This window comes from Bos javanicus, chromosome 28 (assembly GCF_032452875.1).
Source record: "Bos javanicus breed banteng chromosome 28, ARS-OSU_banteng_1.0, whole genome shotgun sequence".
NCBI lineage: Eukaryota > Metazoa > Chordata > Mammalia > Artiodactyla > Bovidae > Bos > Bos javanicus.
This window is the reverse complement of record NC_083895.1, coordinates 23700571-23720953: the sequence shown is the minus strand read 5'-3', so window position 1 is coordinate 23720953 and position 20383 is coordinate 23700571. Positions and strand designations below refer to the sequence as shown.

Below are 20383 nucleotides of genomic sequence, written 5' to 3'. Positions count from 1 at the left end.
AGTTTTAAGCCAGCTTTTTCACTATCCTCTTTCACCCTCATCAAGAGGCTCTTCAGTTCCTTTTCCTTTTCTGCCATTAGAGAATATCATTTGCATATCTGACACTGCTGATATTTCTCCCAGCAATCTTGATTCCAGCTTGTAATTCATCCACCCCAGCATCCTGAGTGATAGAAGTTAAATAAGCAGGGTGACAATATACAGCCTTGTCATACTTCTTTCCCAATTTTAAACCGATCAGTTATTCCATGTCCGATACTGACTGTTGCTTCTTGACCCACATACAGGGATCTCAGTAACCAGTAAGGTAGTCTGGTACTCCCATTTCTTTAAGAATTTTCCACAGTTTGTTGTGATAAATGTTTTTTTCTCTGTCTCTCTCTTTTTTTGCCTAATGTAAAATGGGAGTTTAAATCTCACATATCCCACTGACGGTTTTTTTTGGTTCATCTGTAGAAATAAACGTGATAATGGGTGTAATATTTTTGTTGTAACGAATGAGTAAATACTGATTATTGTTTTGAGATTCATGATAACCATAAATTACATACTTTATATATAACATGGGGCTTCCCTGATAGCTCAATTGGTAAAAAATCTGCTTGCAATGTGGGAGACCCCTGTTTGATTCCTGGGTCAGGAAGATCCACTGGAGAAGGGAAAGGCTACCCACTCCAGTATTCTTGGGCTTCCCTGAAGCTCAGCTGGTAAGTAATTCGCCTGCAATGCAGAAGACCTGGGTTTGATACCTGGGTTGGGAAGATCCCCTGGAGAAGGGAAAGGCTACCCACACCAGTTTTATTCTGGCCTGGAGAATTCTATGGACTGTATAGTCCATGAGGTCGCAGAGTTGGACATGACTGAATGACTTTCACTTTCATATATAACATGAGTTAAACAAGTTTAATAGTCTGAGAAAGCATACTACCACCATGTGTAATATTGATTTTGTTTTGAAAAACACCCCAAGATTTACAAGTTGATTTATGAATAAGCTATCATCCCGAAATTTGATTGGGAATCTGTGAATGTCTGTATTTTGCCAGGTATAAGACTGGAAGACTAAAAACCTTAAGTCTGATAGATTTTGTTATAGTAAAGGGATAGAACTTATGAATCTAAATTCTGTTTTGTGCTAAAAACCCACTTGTATATAAGCAAGGTCTGTAAGTAAAATGAATCCACAGATTTTCTAAATAAATATCTCTGTAGTCTTCCTTTGTCCCAAGTCTCATCTAACCTCTTCTCAATATGTTTTAAGAGAGGTGGTATAGGTTGCCTAGCAAAATCCATGGTACCATAATGTATATTGGTCATAAATATATAAAAACACAGTAAAATAATATATTTTGCTAGCTATCTGATATGGTAGGGTGAGGCCAAGAGCTGTAATTGGCCATACTGTTATTATTAATGTTTTAGACTAATATGAGGCTGCTGCTGCTGCTAAGTAGCTTCAGTCGTGTCTGACTCTGTGTGACCCCATAGATGACAGCTCACCAGGCTCCCCCATCCCTGGGATTCTCCAGGCAAGAACACTGGAGTGGGTTTCCATTTCTTTCTCCAATGCATGAAAGTGAAAAGTGAGAGTGAAGTCACTCAGTTGTGCCAGACTCTTAGTGACCCCATGGACTGCAGCCCACCAGGCTCCTCCGTCCATGGGATTCTCCAGGCAAAAGAGTACTGGAGTGGGGTGCCATTGCCTTCTCCAAATATGAGGCTAGATATCATCATATATTCCCTCTCAATAACTAGCTGCCAGGTTCCCTAATATTATGGAATAATATTGAATAGAACTTTTACAATTTCTTTTGATTTAGAAGGATTCTCCAGGCAAAAGAGTACTGGAGTGGGGTGCCATTTCCTTCTCCGAATATGAGGCTAGATATCATCATATATTCCCTCTCAATAACTAGCTGCCAGGTTCCCTAATATTATGAAATAATATTGAATAGAACTTTTACAATTTCTTTTGATTTAGAAGTGCAAAGAATAAGTGTATTCCTTGCTTAGTATTGCAGTCTGTCTGGATTTTTACAACACACTGATTACTTAAAGTCCTTCTTTCAGAGTCAGAAATGCTTTTTATGCATTAAAGGAAACACTGAGTTCCATCAAACTGAAATTGAATTACAAATTAGAAGTGGTTGTCTTGTCTTTTGGTTGGACTATGCTTTTATTTATTAACTTTATCAGTTAGTAGGCACACACACATGTTATTTAATCAACAGAAACCTGTTGCCCAATTCACATTGGCTTATTTTTCCATGAGCAATACACAATTCCCTAATGGATATTTCATGTTGCTTGCCTTTATTAAGATGAAAGGTTTGGTGTTCAAGTTGCTTTTACCCTGAATACCACCATATGATGTTTTGTTGCAACCTTACTAAAGCAGAACAGATAGATTAAGTTAGCCAGTTTATGAAATAGTTTCACTCCAACACATTCTTGCTTGTTTATATTAACAAAATTGCACTACAATAATAGTTTGAGAATCTAACATGTATGCAAATAGATGGTGTTTTGTTAACTGATTTGTTCATTTGAGATTTAGAAGGGATGCACAAGAGATGCTAGCATTAGTGAAGTCGCTTAGTCGTGCCCGACTCTTTGCGACCCCATGGATAGTAGCCTGCACCAAGCTCCTCCGTCCATGGGATTTTCAAGACAAGAAGTACTAGAGTGGGTTGCCATTTCCTTCTCCAGAGAATCTTCCCAACCCAGGGATCGAACCCAGGCATTGGGAGGTAATGAAAACTCAAAGAATTCCATTTGGCTAGGGTGTAGTTTCTAGTACAGTATAAGGAGTAGTAAAATATCGGTAGAGTATAGAGTATGTTCCAAGTATCTCTACTAAATCAGGAATGGTGTGAGTGATGTCTTAGTGTGCTAGGGCTGCCATAACAAAATACCATGGATGAGGTGGTTTAAACAATAGAGATTTATTTTCTCACAGTTCTTGAGACTGGAGTGTCCTAGTGAAAGTTCCAGGTGATTTGGTTCCTGGTCAGAGTTCTCTTCCTACCTTGCAGATAGCTGCCTTCTTGCAATGTCCTCACATGGTAGAGAGAGAAAGAGAGAGAGCAAGGGAGAGTGAGATTTCTTCTCCTTATAAAGATACTAATCTTATTTAACTGGAGCTCCATCCTTATGAATATTTATTTTTTAAAATTTTAGCTTTATTGAGATGTAATGAAAATTTATTTACATATTAAAAGTGTACATTGTGATGATTTACTCTACGTGTCCATTGTAAAAGAATTTTACTCCATCTAGTTAATTAATCTACTCCCACACAATTTTTGTTGTCTGGTGAAAGCATTTACAGTTTACTCTCTTAGCAAATTTCAATTATATGATACAGTGTTACTAACTATAGTCACAGCCTTTTATATTATATCCTTGGTATGTGTGTGGTAAGTTGCTTCAGTCATATCCAACTCTTTGTGATCCTATGGACTGAACCCTCCTTAGACTAAACTTATTTCTCTTATACCTGAAAATTTGTACCCTTTTATCAGCCTCTCCTTATTTCCTCTACCTGCCAGCCCCTGGAAACCACTTTTATACGCTTTGTTTCTATGAAGCTGATTTTTTTTTTTTTTTTTTTTTTTAGATTCTAAATATAAGCAATGCTGCTGCTGCTGCTAAGTCGCTTCAGTCATGTCCTACTCTATGCTACCCCATAGAGAGCAGCCCACCAGGCTCCCCCATCCCTGGGATTCTCCAGGCAAGAACACTGGAGTGGGTTGCCATTTCATTCTCCAGTGCATGAAAGTGGAAAGTGAAAAGTGAAAGTGAAATCGCTCAGTCATGTCCGACTCTTAGCGACCCCATGGACTGCAGCCTACCAGGCTCCTCCATCCATGGGATTTTCCAGGCAAGAGTACTGGAGTGGGGTACCATTGCTGTCCTCATATTTCTCTTTTTTCTATCTGGTTTATTTCACATAGCATAGTACCTTCAAGGTTCAATACATGTTAACATAAATGGCAGGATTTCCTTTTTTCTCATGGCTGAATAATATCCATTGTATACATACTACTACTACATTCAGCCATTGATAGATATACACTTCAAAAATGTGCACAACCTAAAGGTTAAGAGTTATGTTTTATTCAGTGGTCATTTTTAAGACTTCAAGTGTGGGAGGCAGCGTCTTATCTCAAGTAACCCTGCTCTGAGGAGATGAGGGAGGGGAGCCCCAGAATACATAGGAATTTTGCAACAAAGGGCAGGTAGTTTAAACATCAGAAGGTTATTGCTTATCAAAGAAACCCAGATATACCGAGTTAATAAATTTAGTGCTTTTCCATGTATGGGAAGATGCAAAGAGTCTGGGCTCACTGAAATCATTCCCTTGATAAACTACTTTTCTACTCTTTTTTTCTATTAATTTGACAATTTCTTTCTTTATTTTTTAAGATTCTAGATATAAGCGATACCATGCAGTTGTTCTTTTTTTATCTGACTTATTTTATTTAGCGTAATACTTTCAAGGTTCATTCCTGTGGTCATAAATGTCAGAATTTCCTTCTTTCTCATGGCTGACTAGTGTTCCATTGTATTACTCTCTCTCTCTCTCTCTCTCTCTCTCTCTCTCTCTATATATATATATATATATATATATATGTATGTATAGTGTATATATATATATATATATATGTATACACTTCGTTCATCCATTGATGGACACTTAGATTGTTTCTATATCTTGGCTATTGTGAATTTGTGAATAATGCTGAAAAGAACATGGGGGATCAGACATGTCTTCAATATCCTGTTTTAATTTCCTTTGGATATATACCCAGAAGTTGGATTTCTTGATCATACAGTAATCCTTTGAGTTTTAAAAAACTTCCATAACTATTTCCATAGTGGCTGAACTAATTGAAATTTCCATCAGTTCCCAAGGTTTCCCTTTCTTTATATCCCTGCAAATAATTACTATTTCTTGTCCTTTTGATAATAACCACTCTAAGAGTTGAGGAATTATATTTCATTGTGGTTTTGATTTGCATTCCCCTGATGATTAGTGATGTTGACTACCTTTTCATGTACCTGTTGGTCATTTTTATGCCTTCATTGGCAAAGTATATGTTCAGTTTTCCTGTCAATTTTTTATTGTATTGTTTTGCTTTTTTTCTATTGAATTGCTTATATATTTTATATGGTAACCCCTTATCTGATATGATTTGCAAATATTTTTGCCTATTGTAGATATTGACTTTTCATATTTTGATGATTTCTTTTAAGGTATTAAAGCTTGCCTTTTAGATGGATGTAGTCTCATTTGCTTTTACTGCCTTAGCTTTTATTGCCAAATCAAAAAAAAAAATAAGTGCCAAAACTAATGTCAAGGACTTTACCCTTCTTATTTTCTTCAATGAGTCTATAATTTCAGGGTCTTATGTTCAAGTATTCATCCATTTTGAGTTAATTTTTGTGGATGGTGTAGGATGGTAGTCTAGTTTCATTTTTTTGCATGTGGCTGTCTAGTTTTCCCAAAACCTTTTTTTGAGGAGACTATCATTTTGTTTCTTTCTTAGCCATGCCCCACAGCTTTTGGGATCTTAGTTCCCCAATCAGGTATCGAACCCTGGTCCCTGTGAGTGAGAGCACCATGTCCTAATCACTGGATTGCTAGCAAATTGCCAAGACTATAATTTTTTTGTTTGTTTGTTAGTGCTGGTCTTGATTGCTACATGGGCATTTCTCTAGCTGTGGTGAGCAGATGCTATTCAAGCTGCTTGAGAGTGTGGGCTTCTCTTTGCAGAAGCTTCTGTTACTACAGAGTACAGTCTTTAGGGAATGTGGGCTTCAGTAGTTGGGGCACACAGGCTTAGTTGGAATGTGGGATCTTCCTGGATCAGAGATCAAACCCATATCTCTGGCAGCTGGATTCCTTACCACTGAACCACAAGGGAAGACCCCTGAAGACTATAATTTTAAAAACAAACCTTTTTGTTTGTTAAAGCCACCTTCTTTGCTCTTAGTGGCTCCCAAGATTCAAGGTCATACTAAGCTTTGTCATTGTCCCAACAGAGAAGATCATGGTCTTCACTTAGATGCAGGTTGATTGGAAGCCAGTACACTCCGGCAGCAGCTTTTAAATTATGCCAAATAGAACAGCAGCTTTTAAATTATGCCAATAGACTTCTTTCTTATGAAGATTAAGAAATAAGAGTTTCTCTGTTCTCTCTGTCATGAGCCCCTAGGGGTAGGGTGGGGAGAGATTGCTGATTAAAAACTATTTCTCTGTATACTGTAGTTTTGTGGAAGAGGCAAACACAGGCCACTAGAGCCTAGTGATCCAGGGGTGTGTCCCCTGAATGTCAGCTGCAAAAGCTAGGTTCCAGACCTGTGTATTAGCTACTGCTGGGGAGGCTCTAGCAATTTGTAGAGGGTACAGGCAGAATGTGGAGACTGTATCTGCATGCTTCCTTGGTCATTCAGTCCTGTCTGACTCTTTGCAACCCCATGAATTGTAGCACTCCAGGCTTCCCTGTCCATCACCAAGCCCCAGAGCTTGCTCAAAATGATGTCCATTGAGTCATTCATGCCATCCACCCAACTCATCCTCTGTCGTCCCCTTCTCCTCCTGCCTTCAGTCTTTCCCAGCATCAGGGTCTTTTCCAATGAGTCGGTTCTTCACAACAGGTGACCAAAGTATTGGAGCTTCAGCTTCAGCATCTGTCCTTCTGATGAATATTCAGGACTGATTTCCTTTAGGATTGACTGGCTTGATCTCCTGCATTCCAAATAACTCTACAGAGTCTTCTCCAACACCACAGTTCAAAAGCATCAATTTTTTGGCACTCAGCTTTCTTCACAGTCCAACTCTCACATCCATACATGACTACTGGAAAAAACCGTAACTTTGACAAGATGGACCTTTGTTGGCAAAGTAATGTCTCTGCTTTTTAACAATCTGTCTAGGTTGATCATAGCTTTTCTTCCAAGGAGCAAAGTCTTTTAAATTCATAGCTGCGGTCATCATCTGCAGTGATTTTTGAGCCCAAGAAAAGAAAGTCTGTCACTGTTTCCATTGTTTCCCCATCTATTTGCCATGAAGTGATGAGACTGGATGCCATAATCTTTGTTTTTTGAATGTTGAGTTTTAAGTCAGCTTTTTCACTCTCCTCTTTCACTTTCAAGAGGATCCTCAAATTTCTCTTCACTTTCTGACATTGGGGTGGTGTCATCTACATATCTGAGGTTTGATATTTCTTCCAACAGCCAGCTTGTGCTTCATGCAGCCTGACATCTCACATGATGTACTCTACATATACATTAAATAATTAGGGTGACAATATACAACCTTGAAGTACTCCTTTCCCAATTTTGAACCAGTCCATTGTTCCATATCGGTTCTAACTGTTACTTCTTGACCTGCATACAGGTTTCTCAGGAGGCAGGTAAGGTGGTCTGGTTTCCTGTCTCTTTAAGAATTTTCCGCAGTTTGTTGTGATCCTCACAATCAAAGGTTCTAGCATAGTCAATGAAGCAGATGTTTTTCTGGAATTTTCTTGCTTTTTCTATGGTCCAACAGATGTCGTCAATTTGATCTCTGGTTCCTTTGTCTTTTCTAAATCCAGCTTGAATACTGGAAGTTCTCTGTTCACATACTGTAGAAGCCTAGCTTGGAGAATTTTGAGCATTACTTTGCTGGCGTGTGAGATGAGTGAAAATGTGCAATGAACATTCTTTGGCATTGCCTTTCTTTGGGATTGGAATGAAAACTGACCTTTACCAGTCCTGTGGCCACAGCTGAGTTTTCCAAATTTGCTGGCTTATTGAGTTCACAGTATCATCTTTTAGGATTTGAAATAGCTCTGCTGTAATTCCATCACCTCCACTAGCTTTGTTTGTAGTGATATTTTCTAAGTCTCACTTGACCTCACACTCTAGGATGTCCACTGGCTCTCGTCCAGTGATCACACCATTGTGGTTATCTGGGTCATTAACATTTCTTTTGTACAGTTCTTCTGTGTATTCCTGCCACCTCTTAATATTTTCTGCTTCTGTTAGGTCCATACTGTTTCCATCCTTTATTGAGCCCATCTTTGCATGAAATGTTCCCTTGGTATCTCTAATTTTCTTGAGGAGATCTCTAGTTTTTCCCATTCTATTGTTTTCCTCCATTTCTTTGCAATGATCATGTAGGAGATTTTCTTATCTCTTCCTGCTGTTCTTTGGAATTCTCATTTGTATGGATAGATCTTTCCTTTTCTCCTTTGCCTTTCACTTCTCTTCTTTTCTCATCTATTTGTAACACCTCCTAAGCTTGCTATTTTGCCTTCTTGAATTTCTTTTTCTTGGGGGTTGAGGAGGGGGGGAAGTGTTTTGATCACATGCTCCCGTACAATGTCAGGAACCTCCATCCATAGTTCTTCAGGCACCCTGTCTATCAGATCTAATCCCTTGAATCTATTTGTCACTTTAATTTAGGTCATAGCTGAATGGTCTAGTGGTTTTTCCTACTTTCTTCAATTTAAGTCTGAATTTGGCAATAAGGAGTTCATGATCTGAGCCACAGTCAGCTCCTGGTCTTGCTTTTTCTGACTGTATAGAGCTTTTCTTTCTTCAGCTGCAAAGAATATAATCAGTCTGTTTTCAGTATTGACCATCTGGTGATGTCCATGTGTAGAGTTGTTTCTTATTGTTGGAAGAGGGTGTTTGCTATGACCAGTGCATTCTCTTGGCAAAACTATTAGCCATGGCCCTCCTTCATTTTGTATTCCAATGCCAAACTTGCCTGTTCCTCCAGGTATCTCTTTACTTCCTACTTTTGCATTCCAGTCCCCTAAGGACATTTTGGGGTGATGTCCTATGATGAAAAGGACATCTTTTTTTGGTGTTAGTTGTAGAATTCTTGTAAGTCTTCATAGAACTGTTCATCATCAGCTGTTTTTCAGCATTAGTGGTTGAAGCATAGATGTGGATTACTGTGATTTTGAATGGTTTGCCTTGGAAATGAACAAAGATTATTCTGTCACTTTGAGATTGCACCCAAGTACTGCATTTTGGACTCTGTTGTTAACTATGAGGGTTACTCCATTTCTTCTAAGGGGTTCTTGTCCACAATACTAGATTTAGTGGTCATTTGAGTTAAATTTGCCTATTTCTGGTCCATTTTAGTTCACTGATTTCTAAAACGTTGATGTTCACTCTTGTCATCTCCTATTTGACCACTTCCAATTTACCCTAACTCATGGACCTAACATTCAAAGTTTCTATGCAGTTTTGTTCTTTACAGCATCTGACTTTACTCCCATCACCAGTCACATCCACAACTTGCATTGTTTTTGGTTTGGCTCAACCTCTTTATTCTTTCTGGAGCTATTTCTCTACTTCTCCAGTAGCATATTGGTCACCTGCTACCTGGGGAGTTCATCTTTCAATGTCGTATCTTTTTACCTTTTTATACTGTTCATGGGGTTCTCAAGGCAAGAATACTGAAGTGTTTTGCCATTCCCTTCTCCAGTGGATCACGTTTTGTCAGTACTCTTCAGCGTGACGTCTTCATGGCATGGCTCATAGTTTCACTGAGTTAGATAAGGCTGTGATCCATGTGATTTTTTTTTTTTTTTTGGTTAGTTTTCTATGATTGTGATACCCCATGTCCAAGAGCAAAGGAGAAGCCCCAACAAGATGGTAGGAGGGGTGAAATTGCATTTAGACTCAAACCCCACACCCACCAAAGATGCATGGAGGGTTCAAACAAAACTCAGCCTCTAGATGTACACTAAGGTAGAAGTCTGACCCTCAGGAAACAGCTTTTAAGATATGCACTCAGGCCTTCTTCAGAGAAAGACTGGAGGATGGGAATTTCTATCTGTTCCCTCTGCTTTGAGCCACAGGGATTGGATAGCTGGTTAAGAACCATTTCTTGGTTTGTGACAGTCATGCGTGGTCTGAAAACAAAAGCTCCACTCTCACCAGAGTCAGGCAATCAAGGCGGTTCATTCTTAGGGAGGCAGCTGAAAAGCTGTGATGCCACACATGTTTATAAGCTCCCTCCAGGGAGACTCCAGCGACCTGGGGTGAGTCAGATGGTGAATGTGGAAATGGCACCCATTGGCATCCCTAGGTTCTGGGAAAGATGGCAATCAGCTCCTACATGTGTGTTGCATTAGAAGCTTGGCCCTTAGGCAGCAATGTTTACAGTATCAAATAGACCTCTTCCAGGGAAAGGCTGGAAGACTGATGTTTCTGTCTGTTGTGTCAGTGTTAAGTCCTGGAGGGATAGTTACAGCAGGTCCTCACAAGCCTGTTAAAAACCGTTTGTTTCTTGTCTATAGTCTGAGGATCTCAAGCTTGCAAGACCAGTTGTCTTTTGGAGGTAGAGGTTTTGGTGTTCTGTCCCTCAGGTAGATGTCTTAAAAGTTAGGGTGCTAGATATTTGGTCTAAAACCTTTATACCCCCAGGGTTTGAACTGTGAGACCCTGCTTCCCATTGTGTGTCTCTGTGCCAGGGGTGTGGCTTGTGGTGAGAGTGTGTCTCAGCCTTCCCTACGCATTTTTCTCTGAGTATTTTCTCATTCACCAGATGTGTATTGCTGCTTAGCTGGTTTCTGGATTTCTTTTGGAGGGAATTGCTCCATGCAAAAATGTAGATTCAGTGTATCTGTGGGAGAAGTTGAGTTTGGGAGCTTCCTACGTCATCATCTGAGACTGGAAACCCCTCATTTAATCTTAATTACCTCATGAAACCCTACATACAGATACAGTCACATTATGGCTTACAGATTCAACACATGATTTTGAGGGGACATAATTTAGTCCATAGCATGTGGGTAGGCAGATAATCTACCTAGGAAGTTAGTATCAGAACAGAATTTAAGGAAATAATATAGTCACCCCTGATATAACCTGTTAGATTTTTCAGGTCTCTGTGGGAGAACCTAGAGGGAAGTGTAGTAATTAAGATTCAATGATGTTGAGCTTGATAAAATCTTATAAACCATTCAACCCAACCCATATACTGCAAAAAGAAATCAGAGCTCAGGGAATTTAGATATTTATAACTAGGATAGAAATATTCAGTAGTCAAAGTGAACATTGAACAGCCTTTTGACTTGTAGTTTCAAAGTTCTTTCTGCTGTTTTATATTGGCTTCCAGTTACAGGTCAGAAGTCAGAGCACAATTGGAAGAAATCTAAGTAAATAGCACACTAACAGGGAAAGAGACTCAGTGCCAAGACAGAGTGCTACCTGATAATGATGCCTAATCAGCCTGTTTTTGTTAAGTATTTGTTCCAAGTATGGGGTGAGGAAGACCTAAAAGGTGTGGTTAAAACTGGACATTGCCACAAAAGTTAAATAAATTCATGTCTGGGATCCAGGAAGAACATTTGATAAAATTATTTTGAAAATTCATAGATGAGAAAAATTATGTCAGACTTCTTCCTGTCAAACTTCTGAACCTCCAACCATTTCTGCCTACTGAGTTCCAATGAACTGTGTCCAGATTGTAAATGTAACCAGTCAATTCATGACATCAGTCATCTGTTGTACATCATGTCTCTGACATAGCAGATGGAACCACATTTTGCTGAGGAGTAATTGTGTATTCTCTTCTTGGTGCCATTAGATTACATTCAGACTTAGGTGCTTTGGTTTCATGTGGTTTGAGAAAGCATCAGTGTTGGGAAAGTAGAACAGAGAATTAATATTCCAGTTTTAATGAAGTCAAGTATTCCAAAATATAACATTCAGCTAAATTCAGAGTGTTCATTGATTTAGCAAACTCAATCCAGAGATAACTGTTACCTTAATTACAGCATTCTTACTGAGACTGCTCACAGCCATTGTTCACCTGAGAAATATATTTTTTTTTCCCCTTGATGGGGCATTTTATTCAACAGCCTCCCTTCTTTTAAATGTGCTTGGTTTCTATTAAGTCAACATCAAAAGAGCACCAAAATATGGCTTTTTTGTTTGTTTTTATTTTTTGGAATATTGTTCAGTTGCTAAGTCATGTCCAAATTTGCAACACCATTGATTGCAGCACGGCAGGTTTCTCTGTCCTTTACCATCTCCTGGAGCTTGCTCAGACTTAAGAGTCAGTGATGCCATCCAACCATCTCATCCTCTGTTGCCCCCTTCTCCTCCCACCTTCAATCTTTTCTAGCATCAGGGTCTTTTCCAGTGAGTTGGATCTTGACATCAAAGTGGCCAAAGTATTGGAGCTTCAGCATAAGCATCAATCCTTCCAATGAATATTCAGGGTTGATTTCCTTTAGGATTGACTGGTTTGATCTTCTTGTAGTCCAAGGGACTCTGAAGAGTCTTCTCCAACATTAGTTTGAAAACATCAGTTCTTCAGCACTCAGCTTTGACTATACAGACTTTTGTCAGCAAAGTGATGTCTCTGCTTTGTAATATACCACATAGGTTTGTCATAACTTTTCTTTCAAGGAGCAAGCATCTTTTATATTCATGGCTGTAATCACCATTCATAGTGATTTTAGAACACAAGAAAATAAAATCTGCCACTATTTCCATTGTTTCCCATCTATTTGCCATAAAGTGATGGGAATGGATGCCATGATATTAGTTTCTTGAATGTTAAATTTTAAGCCAGCTTTTTACTCTCCTCTTTTACCTTCATCAATAGTCTCTTTAGTTCCTCTTCACTTTCTACCAATCAGGTGAAATCATCTATATATCTGAGGTAGAACAGTAAATCTGAACCTGCTTTGATGAATTGGCATTTCTATACAACTCCCTATTTTGATTGTTATTGTGTGGCAAACATGGTTGCAAATTGTCATGATTTACTAGATCCATGAAATTAAAGAAAATGATAGTCATCTTTCTAGGAGCTTTTTAAAAAGAAAATTAGTCACCACTTAATGTGAGCCAACAACCAAAAAAATAGAGTTTGGTTTATCCTGCATTTTTAGTTTTGTATCTGTTTTCCACAGTGAAGATCAGGGAAAGTAAATAGCAGTTCATTGTGGTCAGTGCTACTGTGGAAGTATGTGCAAAGTAAAATGGGGAGCACAAAGACGCTAATGTTGGTCTCTTATCTGAAAAGGGAAAATAAAGTAGGGAAAATCATGACCATCTCACTAGAGAGTAAGCCAACTGATTCTTAAAAGTCAATATCAATTCAAGAAAAATTCTTGAAATAGAGGCAAACATCCACAAAAGCAAGGAGACATGGTTTTAATTTTGTGCTATGATAAAGGAACTATGAATAGTTGCATTGGTGAAAAATAAGGCTGCAAAGTCATTTGAGAATATGACATGCCCAATACTATTTTTTTTTTGTAATTTATTTTTAGTAGGAGGACAATTGCTTTACAATGTTGTGTTGGTTTCTGCCATACAACAATGTGAATCAACCACAATTATACATATATCCCCTCTCCCTTGAGTCTCCCTACCACCCTCCTTCATCCCAGCCCCCTAGGTCTTCACAGAGCACTGAGCTGAGCTCCCTGTGTTATATAGCAGCTTCCTATTTTACACATGGTAGTATATATTTGTCAGTGCCACGCTCTCAATTTGTACCACCTTCTCCTTCCCCTGCTGTGTCTCCAAGTCCAATCTTTATCTCTCTGTCTCTATTCCTGCCCTGCAAATAGACTTATCAACACCATTTTTCTAGATTCCATATATAAAGTGTTCAGTTCAGTTACTCAGTCATGTCTGACTCTTTGCGACCCCACGAATCGCAGCATGCCAGGCCTCCCTGTCCATCACCAACTCCCGGAGTCCACCAAAACCCATGTCCATCAAGTCGGTGATGCCATCCAACCATCTCATCCTCTGCCATCCCCTTCTCCTCCTGCCCTCAATCTTTCCCAGCATCAAGGTCTTTTCAAATGAGTCAACTCTTCACATGAGGTGGCCAAAGTGTTGGAGTTTCAGCTTCAACATCAGTCCTTCCAATGAACCCAGGACTGATCTCCTTTAGGATGGACTGGTTGGATCTTCTTGCAGTCCAAGGGACTCTCAAGAGTCTTCTCCAACACCACAGTTCAAAAGCATCAATTCTTCAGTGCTCAGCTTTCTTTATAGTCCAACTCTCACATCCATACATGACCACTGGAAAAACCACAGCCTTGACTAGATGGACCTTTGTTGCCAAAGTAATGTCTCTGCTTTTTAATATGCTATCTAGGTTGGTCATAACTTTCCTTCCAAGGAGTACACGTCTTTTAATTTCATGGCTACAATCACCATCTGCAGTGATTTTGGAGCCCAGAAAAATAAAGTCAGCCACTGTTTCCACTGTTTCCCCATCTATTTGCCATGCAGTGATGGGACCAGATGCCATGATCTTAGTTTTCTGAATGTTGAGCTTTAAGCCAACTTTTTCACTCTCCTCTTTCACTTTCATCAAGAGGCTCTTCAGTTCTTTTTTACTTTCTGCCATAAGGGTGGTGTCATCTGCATGTTAATATGTGATAATCGTTTGTCTCTTTCTGACTTATTTCACTCTGTATACAGGCTCTGAGTTTATCCACCTCACTTCAACTAACTCAAATTCATTCCTTTTAATGGCTAATATTTCATTTATATACACTACATCTTTATCCATTCATCTGTTTATGGACATCTAGGTTGCTTCCATGTCCTGGACATGCCCAATACTTATGACTTGATTCTATGGTTATTTATGCTACATTCAAGTTTGTTAAACAGAAAAGTAATTATCAGGTTTACATTTTATGAAGATAATTCTTTAATGTACCATTTGGAAGGTGCATTAAAGGAAGAGGGACAATTCTAATAGACTAATGGCAGACTGTTTCAATGGTTCACATAAAAGGGATATTGACTCAAATTAGTAAAGTGAAGGTAAAATCTAAATGGGGGTTTAAATTTAAGAGAGATTTAGGAGATAGAATAAATACATTTTGGTGATGAGTAGAATAGGCACAGATTTTCAGGCAATTATAATGGTAATTAAACATTCTTGTATTTATTGCATACTATGTGCCAGGTATCGGAGAAGGCGATGGCATCTCACTCCAGTACTCTTGCCTGGAAAATCCCATGGACGGAGGAGCCTTGTAGGCTGAAGTCCATGGGGTCACTAAGAGTCGGACATGGCTGAGCGACTTCACTTTCACTTTCATGCATTGGAGAAGGAAATGGCAACCCACTCCAGTGTTCTTGCCTGGAGAATCCCAGGGACGGGGGAGCCTGGTCAGCTGCTGTCTATGGGGTCGCATAGAGTTGGACACGACTGAAGCGACTTAGCAGCAGCAGCAGTATGTGCCAGGTATATATATATATATATATAACTGATAATGTGTTTAATTGTCATGTCAACTTGATTAGATATAATTGTTTTGCCTTTCCAGATGAGAAAACCAAGGTACATAGAGATTAAATAAATCATCCAGGGTCACTCAGTTAATCAGGTGGCAGAGACAAGTTTTGAGCATGGGTCATTTACTTCTAAAAATATGACCTATGGAGAGTATGGGTATTTGGGAAAGGGTTGCATCTGAGGTTCATAGAGCACATCCATGTGTAAATATCTAAGAGGTAATTGGAAATATGATAATGAAACCCCCAATAGTTGTCAGGTTGAAGACAGAGATGTGTAATGCTTCAGTGTATGAGAGTTAATTGTAGTCATAGGTATGTCCAAGAAAGTATGCATACTCCTGTTGACCCAAATAAATGTAGCAGGGAAGATAGTTTGATCACACACCAATCTCTGGATGTAGACCCTTCACAACAGCTACTTTACTGTATCATGAATAAGTTTTGGTTTCATGATTTGTATATATTTGAAACAGTGTTTGGAACTATATATATATACATATATATATATATGTATATGTATATACAGTACACACATCTAGTACATATGTATATGTACTCTAACTACATTAATCCCAGATATTAAGAGCTAATTTAAATAAATTGAAAATACTAATCAACACTTAGCTACGGAATCTAGGTTGGAACAACCAGACTAGTCTCTTCTAAATCTCTAAACAAAGTTTCACTGTTGTTACAAGACAAGTCAAAATAGTCATTTGTCTCCTGGTGAGTGAACATTTTTGACAATAAATTGTATGGCCCAGGGCCAATGTGTATCAGGTATCTGGATAAAGAAGCAAAATTGATACTTATTTTCCATGCTGTTGTAAAACTTCATTATCTAAACTCTTGACTGTCTGTTTCTATAGACTACCTCACTTCTTTTTCAATTCTGATAAAATATATATTCATGAAGGTTGAGCTATAAATTTTCTGTATCAGTACCCATGAACATTCATCCACTGGCGATATCTGTAGGCTTCTACATTCAGCTCAAAAGTTTTTCCATAAATTGGAATGGATGTTGCCTATGAGCCTGAGATGCACCCAACCATTCTGGTGAATTAAGAGGAGGGTATACCTGTGGCGGATTCATTTCGATGTTTGGCAAAACTAATACAATATTGTAAAGTTTAAAAATAAAATAAAATTAAAAAAAAAATTAAAAACTATGAAATGTTAGCATGAAGTAATTTTATCATTGCTTTCACTGATGTTTTACCATTTGCTAAGGAAGACTTTTCCTTACATGCTATGAAAATTTGAATAAGAACTCTTAAAAAAATGAAAAACAAGCATTTTTAATTTGCCAAAGTTCTAGTACAAGTAACTTTGTCACTTCTTCTGCTTAATTCAAACTAATCAACAGAATCATACATAATTACCAGATAGCTCAAAAAGAGAACAATTCAGAAACAGAACATGATTATAAGTGGAACTGGAAAATAAAGAGAATACAAATGCAAGTTAATACAAATTATCTTCATGGATTTGGTAGATCCATCCCTAAGAATCCTGAAAGGAAAGGGAGCCTAGCAAAATGCATTTTATCAGCTCCTTGCAAAACAAATATTCTGTTCTTCCTTTGAATGGTAGATTTTGTTGAAGAATTGGATATGTTCAAATATATATTCTTAGGACAAAAGATTACTGTTGTAGCCTCAAATTGTCTAGGCCTTAACAACCCAAGTGTTACGTAGTGTTATATAACAGGAGTAACTCATACTTCACTGCCTTGCAAAGCTCTTCTGACTCTAGCTGTATTTATGGGTTCAGACATGCAACTCTTCTGCCATTGCTGCTTTGATATTTGTAAGTGGCAGGCCCTTGTCTCCAAGTGATTCTGAGGTTCAGTTAGGTGGTGAAACCTCCAGTTCGGCAATGCTAGACTGCAGGCTCTGCTCTAAAAAGCCACACTATTTGGGCTTCCTAAAATGAAAGACTATCTTTTATAGGTCCCCAGTCAACTTGTACTTAAGGTGAAAAATCTGACATCCTCGTACTTGAAGATCTTTAACTCCTAAGTGAACTTGTCTTTTATCCTAGATGCAACATGGGTACTTTGACTTCTTCCCATTCTCCAAGAATTTTATCCTCTTCTTTTTTCAGAAACTTCTCTATCTGGGTTTTTGTTTTTCTTTCTCAGATCATTGTTGAACAGGATTTCAATAGCATGCTGATTGGTTCCACACCTGTAGCCATGTTTTCATTGAAATAATAGATTACTTTGGATTTTAGAGGTGAAAATAGTTATGAACTAGGTGAGTGTGGTGTGGTTCCAAAGGTAAAATAGTTTTGGATTCAAATTGTGAGGCAGAATGAAGTAGGTGTAGGCGCGTTCATGTGGGCGTGCTCACTCATTAAGTCGTGTCTGACTCTTTGCGACCTCAGGGACTGTAGCCTGCCAGGCTCCTCTGTCCATAGGATTATCCTAGAAAGAATACTGGAGTAGGTTGCCATATCCCTCTCCAGGGGATCTTCCCAATCCAGGCATCGAAGCCATGTCTTCAGCATTGGCAGGAGGATTCTTTACCACAGAACCACCTAGGAAGCCAAATGTAGGTGAGGAATAGCCAATGAAGTGGTCATGCTTAAGTAATGATCTGGGAGAAAAGCCTGAATAAAATCAGATAGAAATTTAGTTATTAATGAAGAAAAAAGAAATAACTATTGGATACTTAGCAGCTAGTGTCTACCACAGAAAACACCGTGGAGTGTGAACCAATATGAACTGAAAACTTAATAAATGTATGAAACAGAGATTATTAAAAGTAAATTAGACCTCGAATGAGAAGATACCCACACTATTAGGTCATATTGGTGTTATGGGGAACATCTTTGAAGAGGAATACTCTGTTTAATCTCAGCCTCCCATTCCCAGAGGATAATATCTCTAACTTTGTTTTTCTGCTGTGATGTGCATGCATATGCAGAATATATTTCTTATGAGCAGGCCCACTTCAGTGAATATGGTATTGATAAAGTGGGCTTCTAGGCCTGGAAGGGGTCGCTGAGGGTTAGATATGACTGAGCGACTTCACTTTCACTTTTCACTTTCATGCATTGGAGAAGGAAATGGCAACCCACTCCAGTGTTCTTGCCTGGAGAATCCCAGGGATGGGGGAGCCTGGTGGGCTGCCATCTATGGGGTCGCACAGAGTCGGACACGACTGAAGCGACTTAGCAGCAGCAGCAAGTTAATTATTAGGAAATATATTTTAGTTCTTTTCCAAGAAGTGTATTAGAAGGCAAGTAAGTGAAAGGATATAATTAGAAGGATAACCTTGAAGTCATTCTAATTTGTGGGAAAATAGAAAACCCTTCTCCAGTTTCAGAATTTGACTATTATTATCACTACCAAATTATGGACCCTGTCACAAATGGCATTAGTAATTAAAATGCACCAGTGTGTCTGAAGCCTGGGTTAAAAGCTTTGAGCTAGAGGGCAACCCTCTTCTTTCTTTGTGATCACTCTGCTATCATCATTACATTGTTTAAATTCTTGGACCCATAGATGTTCAAGTTGAATAGTGAGGTTAGAAAAAGAAGAGAAAACCTTAGGCATCTGAGATGGGAAAATATACACATTTACATACATCAGTCAGCCCACTGTTAGGAATTCAGTAAATAGTCAAAAATCATGCTCTACAAAAATAGAGATTTACCTATAAATTCAAACAACTTTTACTAGGGAAATCAGTCATTCTCTTGAAAAGGTGGAATGAAGATGAAGTAGAGTTATAAGCAATCACTTTTAGCATATATTTCTGAAGGACAGAAGTTAGACTGGGTGGTGCCATTCAGAGAAACTGAGTAGAGATGATTAACAGAGTTAAATGTTCAGGGATTAAAACAAAAAGACTCTCCAGATGAAGAGAAGAAATACCTCAGGGCCAAACACTTGAGGTAGAGCAGGGAGGGTGGGAGGTCTCAAAAGCAGAGCAAAACAGTCCCAGAATAGACTTGACACTCAATTACAAAATTTTTCTTTCTTGATAGAGGAGTAGTAAAAGGTAGTTGAGTAAGCAGGACATTTGGAATTATGAATATATAGATTTGAGTTTAATCCTAGCTTTACCTCTTATCAGGGGCAAGGCATTGAAATTCTGACTTTTAATTCTCAGATACCTTATCTTATCAATGGGAAAAAAATACCTACCCTATAGGGTTGTTATTAGGACTATGTGCTAAGTCACTTTAGTTGTATCCGACTCTTTGCAACTCCATGGACTATAGCCCTCCAGGCTCTGTCCATGGGATTCTCTAGGCAAAAATACTGGCGTGGGTTGTCATTTCCTTTTCCACAGATTAGGACTATAAATACTAATTTAAAGCATATGGTCTTAATACATGTTTACCAAATGGGGGTCATTTTTACAACTTCCCCCTTCCTTATTCTTTTACAGTGGAAATGGAGCATTGTTTTCAAAAACCTTGATAATATAATAATGATAGTACATCAGTGTATATGCAATTGTCGTACATTGTTCAGTCATTAAGTCCCGTCTGACTCTTTGTGACTCCATGGACTGTAGCAGGCCAGGCTTCCCTGTCTTTCACTATATCTTGGAGTTTGCTCAAACTCATGTCCATTGATTCGGTGATGCCACCCAACCATCTCATCGTCTGTGGCCCGCTTCTCCTTCTGCCCTCAATCTTTCCCAGCATCAGAGTCTTTTCCAATGAGTTGGCTCTTTGCATCAGATGGCCAACGAATTCAGCATCAGTCCTTCCAATGAATATTCAAGGTTGATTTCCTTTAAGGTTGACTGGTTTGATCTCCTTGCTGTCCAAGGGACTCTGGAGACACTTCTCCAGCACCACAGCTTGAAAGCATCAGTTCTTTGGCAATCAGTCTTCTTTATGGTCCAGCTCTCACATCCATACATTACTACTGGGAAAATCATAGCTTTGACTATATGGATCTTTGTCAGAAAAGTGATATCTCTGCCTTTTAAAATGCTGTCTAGACTTTTCTGGTGGCTCAGACGGTAAAGTGTCTGCTTACAATGAGGGAGCCCTGGGTTAAATCCCTGGATTGGGAAGATCCTCTGGAGAAAGAAATGGCAACCCACTCCAGTAT

The 20383-nt window shown here is 38.7% G+C and overlaps 1 protein-coding gene across 5 annotated transcripts in view; it reads left to right on the top strand.

The window, feature by feature from the left end:
* Nucleotides 1-20383, top strand: part of CTNNA3 (catenin alpha 3) — a 1922060-nt gene that overhangs the window by 1875731 nt on the left and 25946 nt on the right. The gene's annotated exons all lie outside the window — the stretch shown is intronic.